Raw genomic sequence first — 13,213 nt, 5'->3', positions numbered from 1 at the left:
TCCCCACTGAGCACCGCCCGGGCCGGGCCCTGCCGGAAATCACCACGGGGTACATGGGGGAGCCCGGCGACTGGGCATTCTCCCCATCGACCCAAACAAAGTGCGAACGGGGCTTATTAAAAGATAGAGAAAAGAAGTCCTGCTCCCTTCCCTGGCTGTCCCCTCACCCTCCCTACTTGTTCAATTCCCGCGTCTGGTCCCTCCCCCTCACACCCCCCAAATAAAACACATTAAGGAAAACTCTAGACGGAAAGTTTGAGCGAGGCAGCGCGCACAGAGTGCGCAGGGCACCGGTGCCGGGAGGCACCGTCGCGAAGATCTGAGACGCGCCAGCCCAGGTCCCAGCCCCTGCCCCTGTCGGGGGGGAGCCGCCCGAATCCCTAGGAAACGGACCCAGAAAGTTAGGTTCCCGAGCAACCCGCGGCTCTCACACCCACCCCTCTGTGTATGCGCACACACCCACACCCCATTCTGGTCTCCATACTTGCCGTAGAAATTCCTTGGGAGAACGGTCGCACTTTTCAGGACACGGAGGGAAGGAGGCGGTGAGTGTGGTGCATGAAAAGTCCCGGGTGCGCAGAGCCGGCGGAGGCAGCGGTGGCGGCGGCGGCGGCAGCGGCAGCAGCAGCAGTAGGCGGCTGGCCCCGGGTTTGTGTTCGCGAGCTGCCTGGGATTGCATGTACAGATCAAGAGACTCGGTTGGTGTGAGAGAAGGAGCAGTGCTGCCTCTCAGCGCTGGCTCTAATCAGTGAATGAGCCTCCACTCTCCCAGGGACTCGGAGACACACACACACACACACACACACACACACGCACGCACACACACGCACACATTCTCTCACACTCACACACATACAGGCACTCTGAGCACTGAATACATTAGGGCACTAAGGGACTCTGGGAAATGGAGTCCAGACCCAGGGCACTCCTGGAGAACAGACCTGCTGGCCCTCAAGAAAGAGCTCGAAAGTCTTGGGGTCGCCGGACATTGTGGAAACTGAAGAGAGCTGTTGCTTTTGTTCACATTTCCCCCTCATCCTAACCCCGAGAGACCTCAATGAATGGTTTGGTGCTCTTCTTCCTTTCTTGAACCAAAAGTGACCAAGAATAAGTGGGTACATCTTTAACGCTGACACCCACTGCAGCTAAATGATCCCCAAATCCTGGGTCCCTCATAAACTCTGCTTTTCCAGAAAAATCTTACCTACTGTTTTGCTCCTGGAATGCTTCTCAGGGTCTTTGCCTATAATAATAAGATAACAAATTAATACAAATAAAACTGCAACTTTTAGAGATGGTGGAGAGGGCCTAGTTTAGCACCCAGAATCAAAAATTAAAAATTTTATCAGTATTTATATTACAGTTCTTTTTTTCAAATCATTTTATATCATTTTTTAAATATGAAGGACAGAAAGATAAATAGGGGGAAATGGATGGAGAACTAACATTCCCTGAGTGCTTTCTAAGAGCCAGGTTACAGGACTAAATGTCTTTACATAACCTCATTTAATCCTTAGATTAATTCTGGAGATAACACTGTCATTATTTTATATATAAAATAGGAAACTGAGGTTGAAAGCATTTTACAGTTTGCCCATGGAACATGGTTAACAAGTCCAGGATAAGAGGTAGTCCTAGCTCTGAAAGCAAAGCCCAACCAAAGTCTAATCCTGGTTTAAAAAAATCATTCCTTTGTTTGTGGCTCAGTTTCTGAAACCTCAGATTTCTCATCTGAAAAAAAAAAAAGTAGGGGGGGCAGGTAGGGTACATACTGATAATCCACTCAAGCAAAGAACCACATGGGGTTACAAGCTGTCTCTCTAAAAACACAGACCCCTGAAAAGTCTCATTCTTGCTACTTTTCCATGGTCATTTTTTATGTTTAACATTAAGGCAGCATCTAAATGTCATGTGTGTTTAGGTGTACATGTGTGGCTTGTATTTCAAAATTTTAATTAGCAACTCTATAATGGTTGGTCAACCTAGAGTTCTATGGTTATGACTATTTCTGTAACTGTAATTCATGGGATTAGGGTTGTTTGTTTAGGAACCTCTAAATCTTAATCTACAGTTAGTCATTCATTCACAGCAGCATTTATTGTATTAAGTGCTATTCTTCCCATTTAGATTATTCTTTCCTGCTGGATTGTAAGCTTCCTGAGGGCAAGAACCATTTTTGTTTTATTCAACATTATATCCTCAGTATCTAACAGTGGCAGTCTCTTAGTTGAATGAATAAATGAAGATAGAGAAGTAAAACGAACAAACAAAATTTGTCCCCACAGAGCTCACCATCTGGTAGAGGAGACTAGAGGTAGAAAACAATTCAATGCCTGCTATAATTAGGATGACCATGTCATTTATTGGTCTGAGACAGGTCTGATAGTGAAAAGGGGCACTATTAATAATTATGCTGAGATAGGTGGTGTGAACAGGGACCATCCTGAGCCAAGAGGTGTTTCATCCATTCATTTAACGAGCATTTGTTGAGAATTCTCTATGTTCAAGGAACTATATAAGTCACTTGATTTCCTTAGAACTTGAAGTATGAGGCATTGAGCAGCAAGAGATAATCAGGACAAGTGGGGCAGATCACAAAAGACTATGTGTACTAAGTTAAGGAAAGTGGACTTCATCCTAAAGCTGATGAGAAACTCATAGAGGGTTTTTCAGGGATGTGACATGGTAAGATTTCTCTTAAAAAGAGCACTAGTTAGTTACTAGATGAGCATGGTGGAGGTTAGACAAGAGGCAAGAAGACCAATTAAGAAGTTTATTACAGGTAATTCAGTTGGGATCTAGTAGGGCCTGAACCAAGTTACTGAAGCAGTGAATGGAGAAGAGGGAACATATTACAGTGAGATCTAAAAGGTGGAATCGAAAGGATTTAGGGGCACCTGGCTGGCTCAGTCAGTAGAACATGCAACTCTTGATCTTGGTGTTGTAAGTTTGAGCCCCACATTGGGTATAGAGATTACTAAAAAAGAAAGAAAGAAAGAAAGAAAGAAAGAAAGAAAGAAAGAAAGAAAGAAAGAAAAGAAAACAGGATTTAGCCACTTTCTATGGTAGATATAGTGGAAGGAAGAACTTACAGATATACAAAATAGGATTTTATTATTTTTAGGAAGATACTATCAGTACTTTAATGTTCATTGGTAGTAAAAGGCTTCCTGAGATCAGCTTCTAGAGTTCTCATAAATCCAGTGGACATTCTCACAGGTAGATGATATAGATAAAAAGCCCAATGTCAATCATCAAGCCAACCATTTTTTAACTGCTACCATATTCAATGCTCTGCACTATGATGTAAGTACTAAATAATTAGATGGAATAATGAAAAAATTTAGTGCACAAAATCATAGCAAAATTATATAATGTAATATTGAATATGTAATACCTCACTAATTCACAGGTCATTGTCCAGCAACCTCAGCTATCCAAAACACAATGGACCAGGAAATAAGCAAAAAGGGTCCCAGAATAGCCAAAATAAACATTACAAAGTCCTTGTACTAAAGTTAACACATTTTACCCCTAGGAGAATTCCTCAAGCCTTCACTCAGAGCCGATTTACTCTTTCTTAGGTACAATTCTAATAAGCTTGATTATTTGGCTTTCCCATTCACAGCTGATTAAGATTGTCAAATTAAAAGGGGGCAGCCATTAAAAAGGATGAGATAGACTTGGATATACTGACATGCAAAGATACCTATTGTATGTTGTCGAGTGGGAAGAAAAGCAAGCCATATAACAGCGCGTACAATAAGACTGGATCTTTGTATGTCCCCGAGTATACACACATATTGACAGAAATGGCCTGTAGGGACCTACATTAAACTGCCAACAATGGTTATGCCAGAGAGTGGGAGTGTGGATGTGGGTGAGTGCTGGGGTGGGGGGGAAGGGGGGAGCCAGAAATGAAGAAGAGACTTTTTACTTCAAATGCTTCTGTTTGTTTGTGTTTCAGTGACCATATATTAGTTTTGTAATTTTAATATCCATTAAAAAGCACATAAAAAGAGCAAAGGGCAATGTGGTTAGAGCAAGCATGCTCACAGCAAGAAGTGGTGACCAATATAAAAGAAGCAAGCACAAGAACTCAAAAACCAGAAGGGAATGGAGTTCTACGGTGTGGAGGCAAAACGCCCTATCCCATCAGTGGCCCCAGAGGATGTCACAAATTCCAAACCAGCATAACCCTAATGCTTTCAGGGGTAAGTCATCAGGGAACACATTATGCTTAGTATATTTTACTTATGAGAGCAAGCAAGTATGTAAAAACTTAGAAAAGTAAATTCCCACCAAAAGCAGATTCTGATACCTTAGGAAGTAAATTTCAGTTGTCTGGGAAATATACTTTCATGGAACACATCATTCCCTGAAAATGAGAAGTAAAGGAGATATTACTTTAAGTAAGAGCAGAGGTGATGCAGAATAAGGAATGGTCCATAAATACAACATTCAACAGACATTTATTGTGCCAGATACTAAGGACACAAAGATAAATTTTAAAATAGTCCATCCCTGCCCTAGAGAAGCTTACAGTTCAGCAGCAGAGACAGATGCAGAAGCAGAGAGTGGGCAGTGCTGTACAATGTGAGCAGTGCTGTAATGGAAATTCTGAGTAAAGGGTGGTGGGAACACAAAAGAGGGAGGTGCTAACTCTGCCTGGAGCTACCAGGAAAGGAGGCAGAGACAGGAGTGGGTGTTCAAAAAAATAACTATTATATGGGATGACATTGAAATTATATTAAGAATAACTATTATGGGGGCTACCTGGGGGGCTCAGTCCGACTTTGGCTCAGGTCATGATCTCGCAGTTTGTGAGTTCGAGCCCCGCAATCCAGCTCTGCACTGACAGTGCAGAGCCTGCTTGGGATTCTTTCTCTCTCCCTCTTTTCTCTGCCTCTCCTCCCCACCCTCTCAAAATAAATAAACTTAACAACAACAAAAAAGAATGACTATTACGGGTTGACATTTAAGTTGGGCTTTGAAGCATGAAATTGCCTAGGGAGAAAAGTAGGATGAGCACTCTAGGATGAGGGAACAGTATATGCTAAGGCACAGAGACATGAAAGTTCCTGGCACATTCAGATAGTACATTTCAAACTTTCCACAAGAAAGGGGTGATGGTGGAGGGTGGTGTCTAAGGGCAAGCCTGAAATGGCTTGCCACTAGCTTGGAATTTATGTATCCTGTTTTATCTCGAAAAAATTCATGGGAATTTTGCCTTCAACCCACAAATATATTATGTTTGAATATAAAACAATGTTCTCAATTATTTATCAGCTGATAAAACTGATGTTCCAGAAAGATGCACCACATTTATCCAGTACTTTCTCATATCCCATGTGTAACACTAAATAACTCAGGGGTTCTTGTTTCTAATTTGAAAAACAAAGGTATAGAAGATAAAAGGGTGCATTGGAAAAGTAGATCAATGGATTGTGAAGGGTTTTGTTTGTCTGTTATGGATATGGATGATCTAATATGTAGACAACTTGTATTCATACTTCAAGACCCTGCTTAGGCCTTAGACTTCTCTCTTAGGCTCAACCAGTCCTCTCTTTTCCTCAACCACTGTTGTCCTAGCATCCAATGCATTTATCTATCCACTTACCACATTGTGCTGGAATTATCGATTAAGTTTACAGGCACCTCCACTAGACTATGATCTGTTTAAAAGCAGTTGTTTTGCATAGGACCTAGCACAACAGATACTAGTATCTGTTAGAAGATTGAATTGATTTAAATCTGAGCACAAGATTCAGGAAGCACTACCCGACTTCCCAAGATAGGACAGGTGCTCCTCTATATACTCCCACAGAATTGTGTGCTTATCCTGTCAAAGCTAGTATGAAACTATGAAACTGTATGAACTGTCTGCTTACTTGGTCTAGGCTATAAGCTTCTTGAAGAAGAACTGTTTGCTTACCATTGCATCCCAAATACTTAACAACACAGTAGGTGATTGATGATTATATAGAATGAATGAATGAGTACCCATTAAAAATTCTCCTGACAGGGGCACCTGGGTGACTCAGTTGGTTAAGCGTCCAACTCTTTTGGACTCTTGATTTCAGCTGAGGTCATGATCTCATGGTTCATGAGTTTGAGCCCCATGGGCTGATGGTGCAGAGCCTGCTTAGCCTCTCTCCCTCTCTCTGCCCCTCCCCCCCCCAAATAAAATAAATAAACTTTTAAAAAAATTCTCAAGACAGGAATGACATGATCAGATCAAGGTTTAGAAAAATACCTTTGGAGGCAATTTTAAATGCAGGCTGGATAGGGATAAGACTGGAGACAAAGATATTAGGAAAAAAATTGAAAAAGAAATAGGGCATACTGGTAAAAGACTGTCCTTTCTTAATAAATGTCTTTCTAATTGGCTAATTTGATTAGATGTTTATATGTATTTTACAAGGCTGACCTCTTTAGTCTGTTAGGATTCCCTAAGGGAAGATATTCAGTTACCTCATTTAGGAAGCCTTCCCTGACCCCAACCCCCACCAAGTTGGTGCCTTCATGTACATCTGGAGGTCATTGAGGGCAGTGACTACATCTTATTCATCTTAGTATCTCCAATGTCTAGGACATGCCTGCTCAATAAATGTTTGCTGAATGAATGAACACATAAATTGATCTATTAGTATACTGTACTCAAGCTCTGACCAAGACACAGAGGACCTAATGATCCCTAGTGTGCAGGTTTCTGGATACAGGAAACAGAACAAATAAAACAAGACTAGATACGGAGGTACACCTATTCCACAGGTAACACAGGGTAAATTTCTCTCTCTGACCCCTCCATCCTCATTCTGAAGAATAACTCTCATTGAGTGAAAATCAATAAAAGTCATTTTAAGGGAAGTAGGTTTAGAAAAAGGCTCTGAAGAAGGAGAAAGGAGGAGGGGAACTTCAAGTTCAACCAATTTGGACTTTTTTTTATGAGAACTTGTAAGCTGCAAAAAAACCTTGACAAAATAAAAAGTCTGCTTTTCTACAGTCCCTTTCAAAAAGAACCCCCTCCCAATACACACATACACATACAAACCAATAAACTTTTTGAGATTCCCAGTTTTGTAACCAAAAAATAAAAATTAAATCTACAGCAGAAATAGTAATAAATCCTCCATTTCTCAGATTGACATCATCAAGAAACTTTCTGAAGTAGTTGCAGACAGTTCTCAGAGACATTCAACCAGTATCAATGATTAGATTGACCCAGAAATCCCATTTCATCTCATTAGCAACAAATACGGACTACAAACTATATGGACAAGGCATTAGGAAGAAGTTTTAAAAGCTGTCAAGAAAAAAAGAAAGAAAGAAAGAAAGAGAGGAAGAAGGGAAGGAAGGAGCAAAGAAAGAAAGGAAAAAGAAAAAAAAGAACATAAGATGCACTTCCTACTTCCTAGGAAGTTTGTGGAATTATGGTGTTAAGTCATAACTATAAGAAAATTCTAAGAAAGGTTAAATATTCTTAACTACAGTGAAGAAAAGACTCATCAAATGAGTAACACAGGCAAACCGCTGTAGAATTTCAAAGCACTGAGAAACTATCAGGGTTTGAGGTGTCCTGAAGTGTTTTGGGAGAAAGTAGGATTTAAGTAGGGCATTAGAGGAGATAGGATTTGAATCTTGATGAATGGGAAATATCACAAGAATAAAGCATGTTGGGGAACATTTTATTCATAACAGCACCACGAAGAGTGTCTATAGTGGTAAGAGTTAAAATCTGAGATGGACTTGGGGCACCTGGGTGGCTTAGTCAGTTACGTGTCTGACTTCAGCTCAGGTCATGATCTCACAGTCTGTGGGTTCAAGCCCCGTTTCAGGCTCTGTGCTCAGAGCCTGGAGCTTGCTTCAGATTCTGTGTCTCCCTCTCTCTCTGCCCCTCCCCGACTCATGCTCTGTCTCTGTCTCTCTCTCTCAAAAATAAATAAACATTAAAAAAAAAATCTGAGATGGACCTACAGTACCATAGTTAAGAACAACTGAAGGCATATTTGGGTCTGAATCCTGTTTCTACCACTTACTGGTTGAGTGGCCTTGTCATATTTATCCTCTCTGAAGCTGTTTCCACCATCTTAAAATGGAGACAGTATTAATTACACCTACCTCATAAAGTCAGTACAAAAGTAAAATGAAAGTTACTCTCCAGAGTTCTTGACAAATAAGTGCTCAGTAGGTGACAGTTCCATGATCTCCCCTTAGAGTCTGAGTTTGTGGCCTGAAACTTCTAGGGATTGAAAAATTTTTTTAACTAAAAGTATAGAACAAAACAAATCTGTATAGAACAGATAGGCAGCTTTTTACTTTCAATTCATCCAATATAGCAGTGTTTTCCTTCTGAAAGGCACTCTTTCCAAAAATACTCTTTGAAAAAAAAAAACAAACTTTTTTTTAACATTTATTTACTTTTGAGAGACAGAGACAGAGTGTGAGCAGGAGAGGGGCAGAGAGAGAGGGAGATGCAGGTCCGAAGCAGGCTCCAGGCTCTGAGCTGTCAGCACAGAGCCTGATGTGGGGCTTGAACTCACAGACTGCAAGGTCATGACCTGAGCCGAAGTCGGACGCTTAACCAACTGAGCCACCCAGGCACTCCCCAAAAATACTCTTAATCCCGCTCACCTCCACTATCATCTCCGTGCTTTTTTAGACAACAGAATGCTTCTGGACGAAAAGAAGAAACTGTGTGATTTCAGATTTGTGTTACTTGCATTTATTCATTGATTGATTTAATAAATATTTATTGAGTACCTGTTCTTGAAAGATGAAAAGCCATCAAGGGGAAACTACTTCACTTCCTACCTCCTACTTGCACCTGTAATTCCCTTTCCTTGTTCTCTCCTGTTCCAGAGAGGGAAGAAGAGCCCCTCCTCCTTTTTTTTTTTTTTTTAAGTTCATTTATTTATTTTGAGAGAGAGAGAGCATGCACACTGAAGGGGCACAGAGAGAGGGAGACAGAGAATCACAAGCAGGGTCTGCACCATCAATGTGCAGCCCAGTGCGGGGTTCGAACTCACCAACCATGAGATCATGACCAGGGCTGAAATTGAGTCAGATGCCTAACCGACTGAGCCACTAAGGCTCCCTGCCCCTCCTCTTTTTAAAGACTGCACTCTCCACCTGTGCTTTAGAGCCCTGGCTTTCATTGGGGGTCTTTGCACTAGTATTGTCTCTTTCCTGTTTCCAACCTCTTCCTCTTTAATGGTTCCTTTCTATTCAACATTTAAACATACTCAAGTATCTCTCCTTAAAAGAAAAAAAAAAGGGGGCGCCTGGGTGGCTCAGTCGGTTAAGCATCCGACTTCAGCTCAGGACATGATCGCACAGTTAATGAGTTCAAGCCCTGCATCGGGCTCTGTGCTGACAGTTCAGAGCCTGGAGCCTGCTTTGGATTCTGTGTCTCCCTCTCTCTCTGCCCCCTGCCTTGCTCACATTCTGTCTCTGTCTCTCAAAAAGTGAATAAACATTAAAAGAAAAAAGATAAATCCTCCTTAGTCCTTCATCCACATCCTTTTCCAGCTCTTATTCTCTTTCTCCCTCCCCTCCTTCCCAAACTTGTGGAAAGAGTTACCCACAGACTCTGCCTTTATTTTATTACCTACCTCTTACTCCTCAACCCCACCAAGCTAGAATTTGCGCCTGCCATTCTTCAAAAAACTGCCTCAGTAAGATCATCAATTTTTATTTCTCATTTTACTTGACCATTCCCTGTTTGAAATGCTTTCTTCCTCTAACTTCTGTGATATCACACATTTCTGATTTTCTTCTTTCTTTTCTCGATGTTCCTTTTTGACCATCTTTGACAAATCTTCCTTTGTGTGACCACTGAATGTTTTTCCCATTCTGTTCTAAGGCACAGGTCTCTTCCTACTTTGGCTTTTTCCTAAGGTAAATGGATCCATTCCCACAGCTTTATGACCATTGATATACCTGCAACTCACAAATCTATAGCTCCAGACCCACATATCCAACTGCCTACATAAGCCCTCTACCTGAGTGTTTCACTAGCACCTCGCTTAGCATCTTCATTCCCACACTTGGTCCTCTGTGTTTCTCAACTCAGTAAATGATAGTATCAGCTGCTTTGAGTGTCATCCCCGACCATTTCTTCTTCACCATTCATTACAAATCAATTACTAATTTTGTCTTATACTTTCTAGATATTCTGAAAACCATCTTTTTCTCCATTTTTACCATCTCTTATCTAAGCCACTGCAACAGCTCCTTTTAAAAAGGGCAAATCTGTTTATATCACTGTCAACGCTTATATTATGGCTGTCCCAAGGATAAAGTCAAAATCCTTAATATGGTCTCTAAGGTCTTATATGTTCTTACCCCTCCCTGCCTGTGCTTCCACCTTCATTCTATGTGCCTTTTCCCACTTCTATCTCTTCTGCAGACACGCTAGGCTCCCATCAGTGCTTCAATGCATCATACTCTCTCCTCTTCCACACCTTTCTCTCTTCCCCTCTCCTATCAATCTCTACCCTTCACCTAACTACCCCTATTCATCTTTTCAGGTTTCAGCTTACCTGAAAGCAGAGTTGGTTAGTTCTCCCTTTATACATTCATATTATGCCCATTCTTCTCCTTTCTAACATTTCTCACTTTTATACAAGAGGACAGGGGCCATACCCAGCATGCTTATCAATGTATTCCTAGTGCATAGCATAGTGTCTAGCAAATTTAGGTAATAAAATATATATTAGTTCATTCACATAGTAAGTGGCAGGTTGGCTTCACCTTTATTTTCTGCAAAGTCTTCCTTGAATCAGTCAAGCATATTTGATAACTTCCATGTTAATATCACCACTATACCAAGATACTATCTATCTTATTTCTCTTTGTATCCCTAGCACTTCACTTGGTGTCTGGAACAAAGTGCATGCTCAATATAGGCTTACAGATTTGAACTAGCAGGGACACCTGGGTGGCTCAGTTGATTAAGCATCCGACTCTTGGTTTCAGCTCAGGTGATGATCTCACAGTTTCGTGAGTTCAAGCCCCACGTTGGGCTCTGCCTGGGGTGTGCAGAGCCTGCTTGGGATTCTCTCTCTTTCTCTCTCTCTCTGCCCCTCCCCCACTCACACTGTCTGTCTCTCTCAGAATAAATAAATAAACTTAAAAAAATTCAACTAACGAACTTTGTCGAGTGGCTGGATATGAGCTCTGAAGGAATATAGAAAGTCAAAGATAAACTCCGAAGTATAGACTAGCTTTTAACAGAAATGGAAAAGTTAGTAAAGGAGGGTGGTTTAGAAAGTAAATACATGCAGTTCTGATAGCAGTAGTGACAGAGGGAAGAATTTATACAGGTCAGTAAAGCAATGAAGTCCTGAAATGGCAACATGAAGATAATTCCCAGGGTAGGAAGCAGTCTTCTATAGCCAGGAGAGGGTTAATGTGTTTACACCTATTGTCCTAGCATAATAATTGATGGGCCTGCCCCCTTGTACTCTCAAAAGTGTCCAAGTAAATCAGGGGTGCTTGGCTGGCTTAGTTGGTAGAGCATGCAACTCTTAATCTTGGGGTCTTGAATTCAACCCCCATGCTAAAAAAAAAGTGTCTAAATAAATTATATGACCAGCCTACCAGAAGACCACATGAATTTGGAGAAGTTAAGTGAGTTAAGGGCAAGAACATTTAGGACAAGAGCATAGCAAGCAATTAGAATGATTTCAAGTTGCAGATAGTGAAGGAATGTACTGAACTGAATGACATTTTATAAAGAGCTATGAAATGAACCACCTAGCCGCTTTTAGATGAGCAATGTCACAAAAACCCTGATTGGTAGGCATTTTCATCCATATTTTATAGACAAAATAATTTAAGCTTAGATTAAATAACCCACTCAAAAAGTTAGCTAAAACGTAGCTTAAAAAGTAAGACATAGCACCTTTTTCTCACTCCTGTCCATCTTGGTGGCTACTCCTGGTTGGGGCCAGCCTGCACCTAAGGTGGGAAGATGGTGGCTGCAATGAAGATGAAAACGCTGCTGTAGTCAATCTACTCTGGGCTCCAACTCATTATGAAAAGGGGAAAGTGGGGGCACCTGGGTGGCTCAATCAGTTAAGCCTCCAACTTCAGCTCAGGTCATGATCTCACGGTTCATGAGTTTGAGCCCCCGCGTCGGGCTCTGTGCTGACAACTCAGAACCTGGAGCCTGCTTCAGATTCTGTGTCTCCCTCTCTCTCTGCCCCTCCCTGCCTCAAAAATAAACATTTAAAAATTTTTTTAAAAAAAGAAAGAAAGAAAGAAAAGGGGAAAGTACCAAGTGGACTTGGAAAATGATCAGACATGGCAAAGCGAAACTGGTCATCCTGACCAACAACGGCCCAGCCTTGAAGAAACCTGAAATAGAGTATTATGTCATGTTAGCCAAAACTGGTGTCTATCACTACAGGGGCAATAGTATTGAATTGGGCATAGAACGTGGAAAATACTGTGGAGTATGCACACTGGCTATCGTTGATCCAGGTGATTCTGATATCATTAGAAGCATGCCAGAACAGACTGGTGAAAAGTAAAACATGCAAAATTTTTCTTTAATAAAATTGATCAGAGCTTGTTTAAAAAAAAATAAGTAAAACATAGCTAGAAAGCAAAACTAACTAAATATAAACAAATAATTGAAAAAAGAAATCAAAGGGCGAAATATCTGGAAGTCATGAGAGGTCCCTTCTCTGATACTTTGGAAGCACTCTGAGTAGGAAGGGAGAAATAAGGCATCGATATGATGCCATCCCCATAAGGGAGGGCAACCACTACTATCAAGATCCCTCACTGTAACTTGCAAAATCAGTGCTCACTATTTTCTGGAGTTGTGAGCTTCACTGAAAGCCACCCTTCATTTCCCAAGAGAGAAGTAATTCCAGGAAGTAACTTCAATGAAATGGAAAACGGACACTTCTACACTGGGACACACCTGGCTTCAAACAAGCTTGTAGGTGAAGAAAAATCATATATTCCGGGGCAGAGAAAGTTAATCTTGGCTAAAATGAATGTCAGATAAGATAGCATTGCAATAAAAGCAAAAGCAAGAAAGGGATAACCTAAGGAGCGCCTGGAAATTTCTGTTTAGAAGAGAAAATAACTCCGAAAGTCAAATCAAAGCTAAGCAATGGAGTGATGCCATGGAGGCATGTGCAGAAAAGGTAAGACAAAGGAATACAAACATTTCATGAGAATGACTTAAAGGTTC

At 41.2% G+C, this 13,213-nt stretch overlaps 1 long non-coding RNA gene across 1 annotated transcript; it reads right to left on the bottom strand.

The window, feature by feature from the left end:
- Nucleotides 1-493: 493 nt before the first annotated feature.
- LOC122226876 lies at nucleotides 494-11,976 on the bottom strand. Its single transcript, XR_006205802.1, has 5 exons — nucleotides 11,909-11,976; nucleotides 4,322-4,378; nucleotides 1,205-1,243; nucleotides 942-1,085; nucleotides 494-667 (listed from the first exon to the last, which is right to left on the bottom strand). It is a non-coding gene; the product is annotated as an uncharacterized LOC122226876 (long non-coding RNA).
- Nucleotides 11,977-13,213: the final 1,237 nt, after the last annotated feature.

This window comes from Panthera leo, chromosome C1 (assembly GCF_018350215.1).
Source record: "Panthera leo isolate Ple1 chromosome C1, P.leo_Ple1_pat1.1, whole genome shotgun sequence".
Taxonomy (NCBI): domain Eukaryota; kingdom Metazoa; phylum Chordata; class Mammalia; order Carnivora; family Felidae; genus Panthera; species Panthera leo.
Note: the sequence above shows the minus strand (reverse complement) of the source record. Positions and strands in the feature narration are given on the sequence as shown.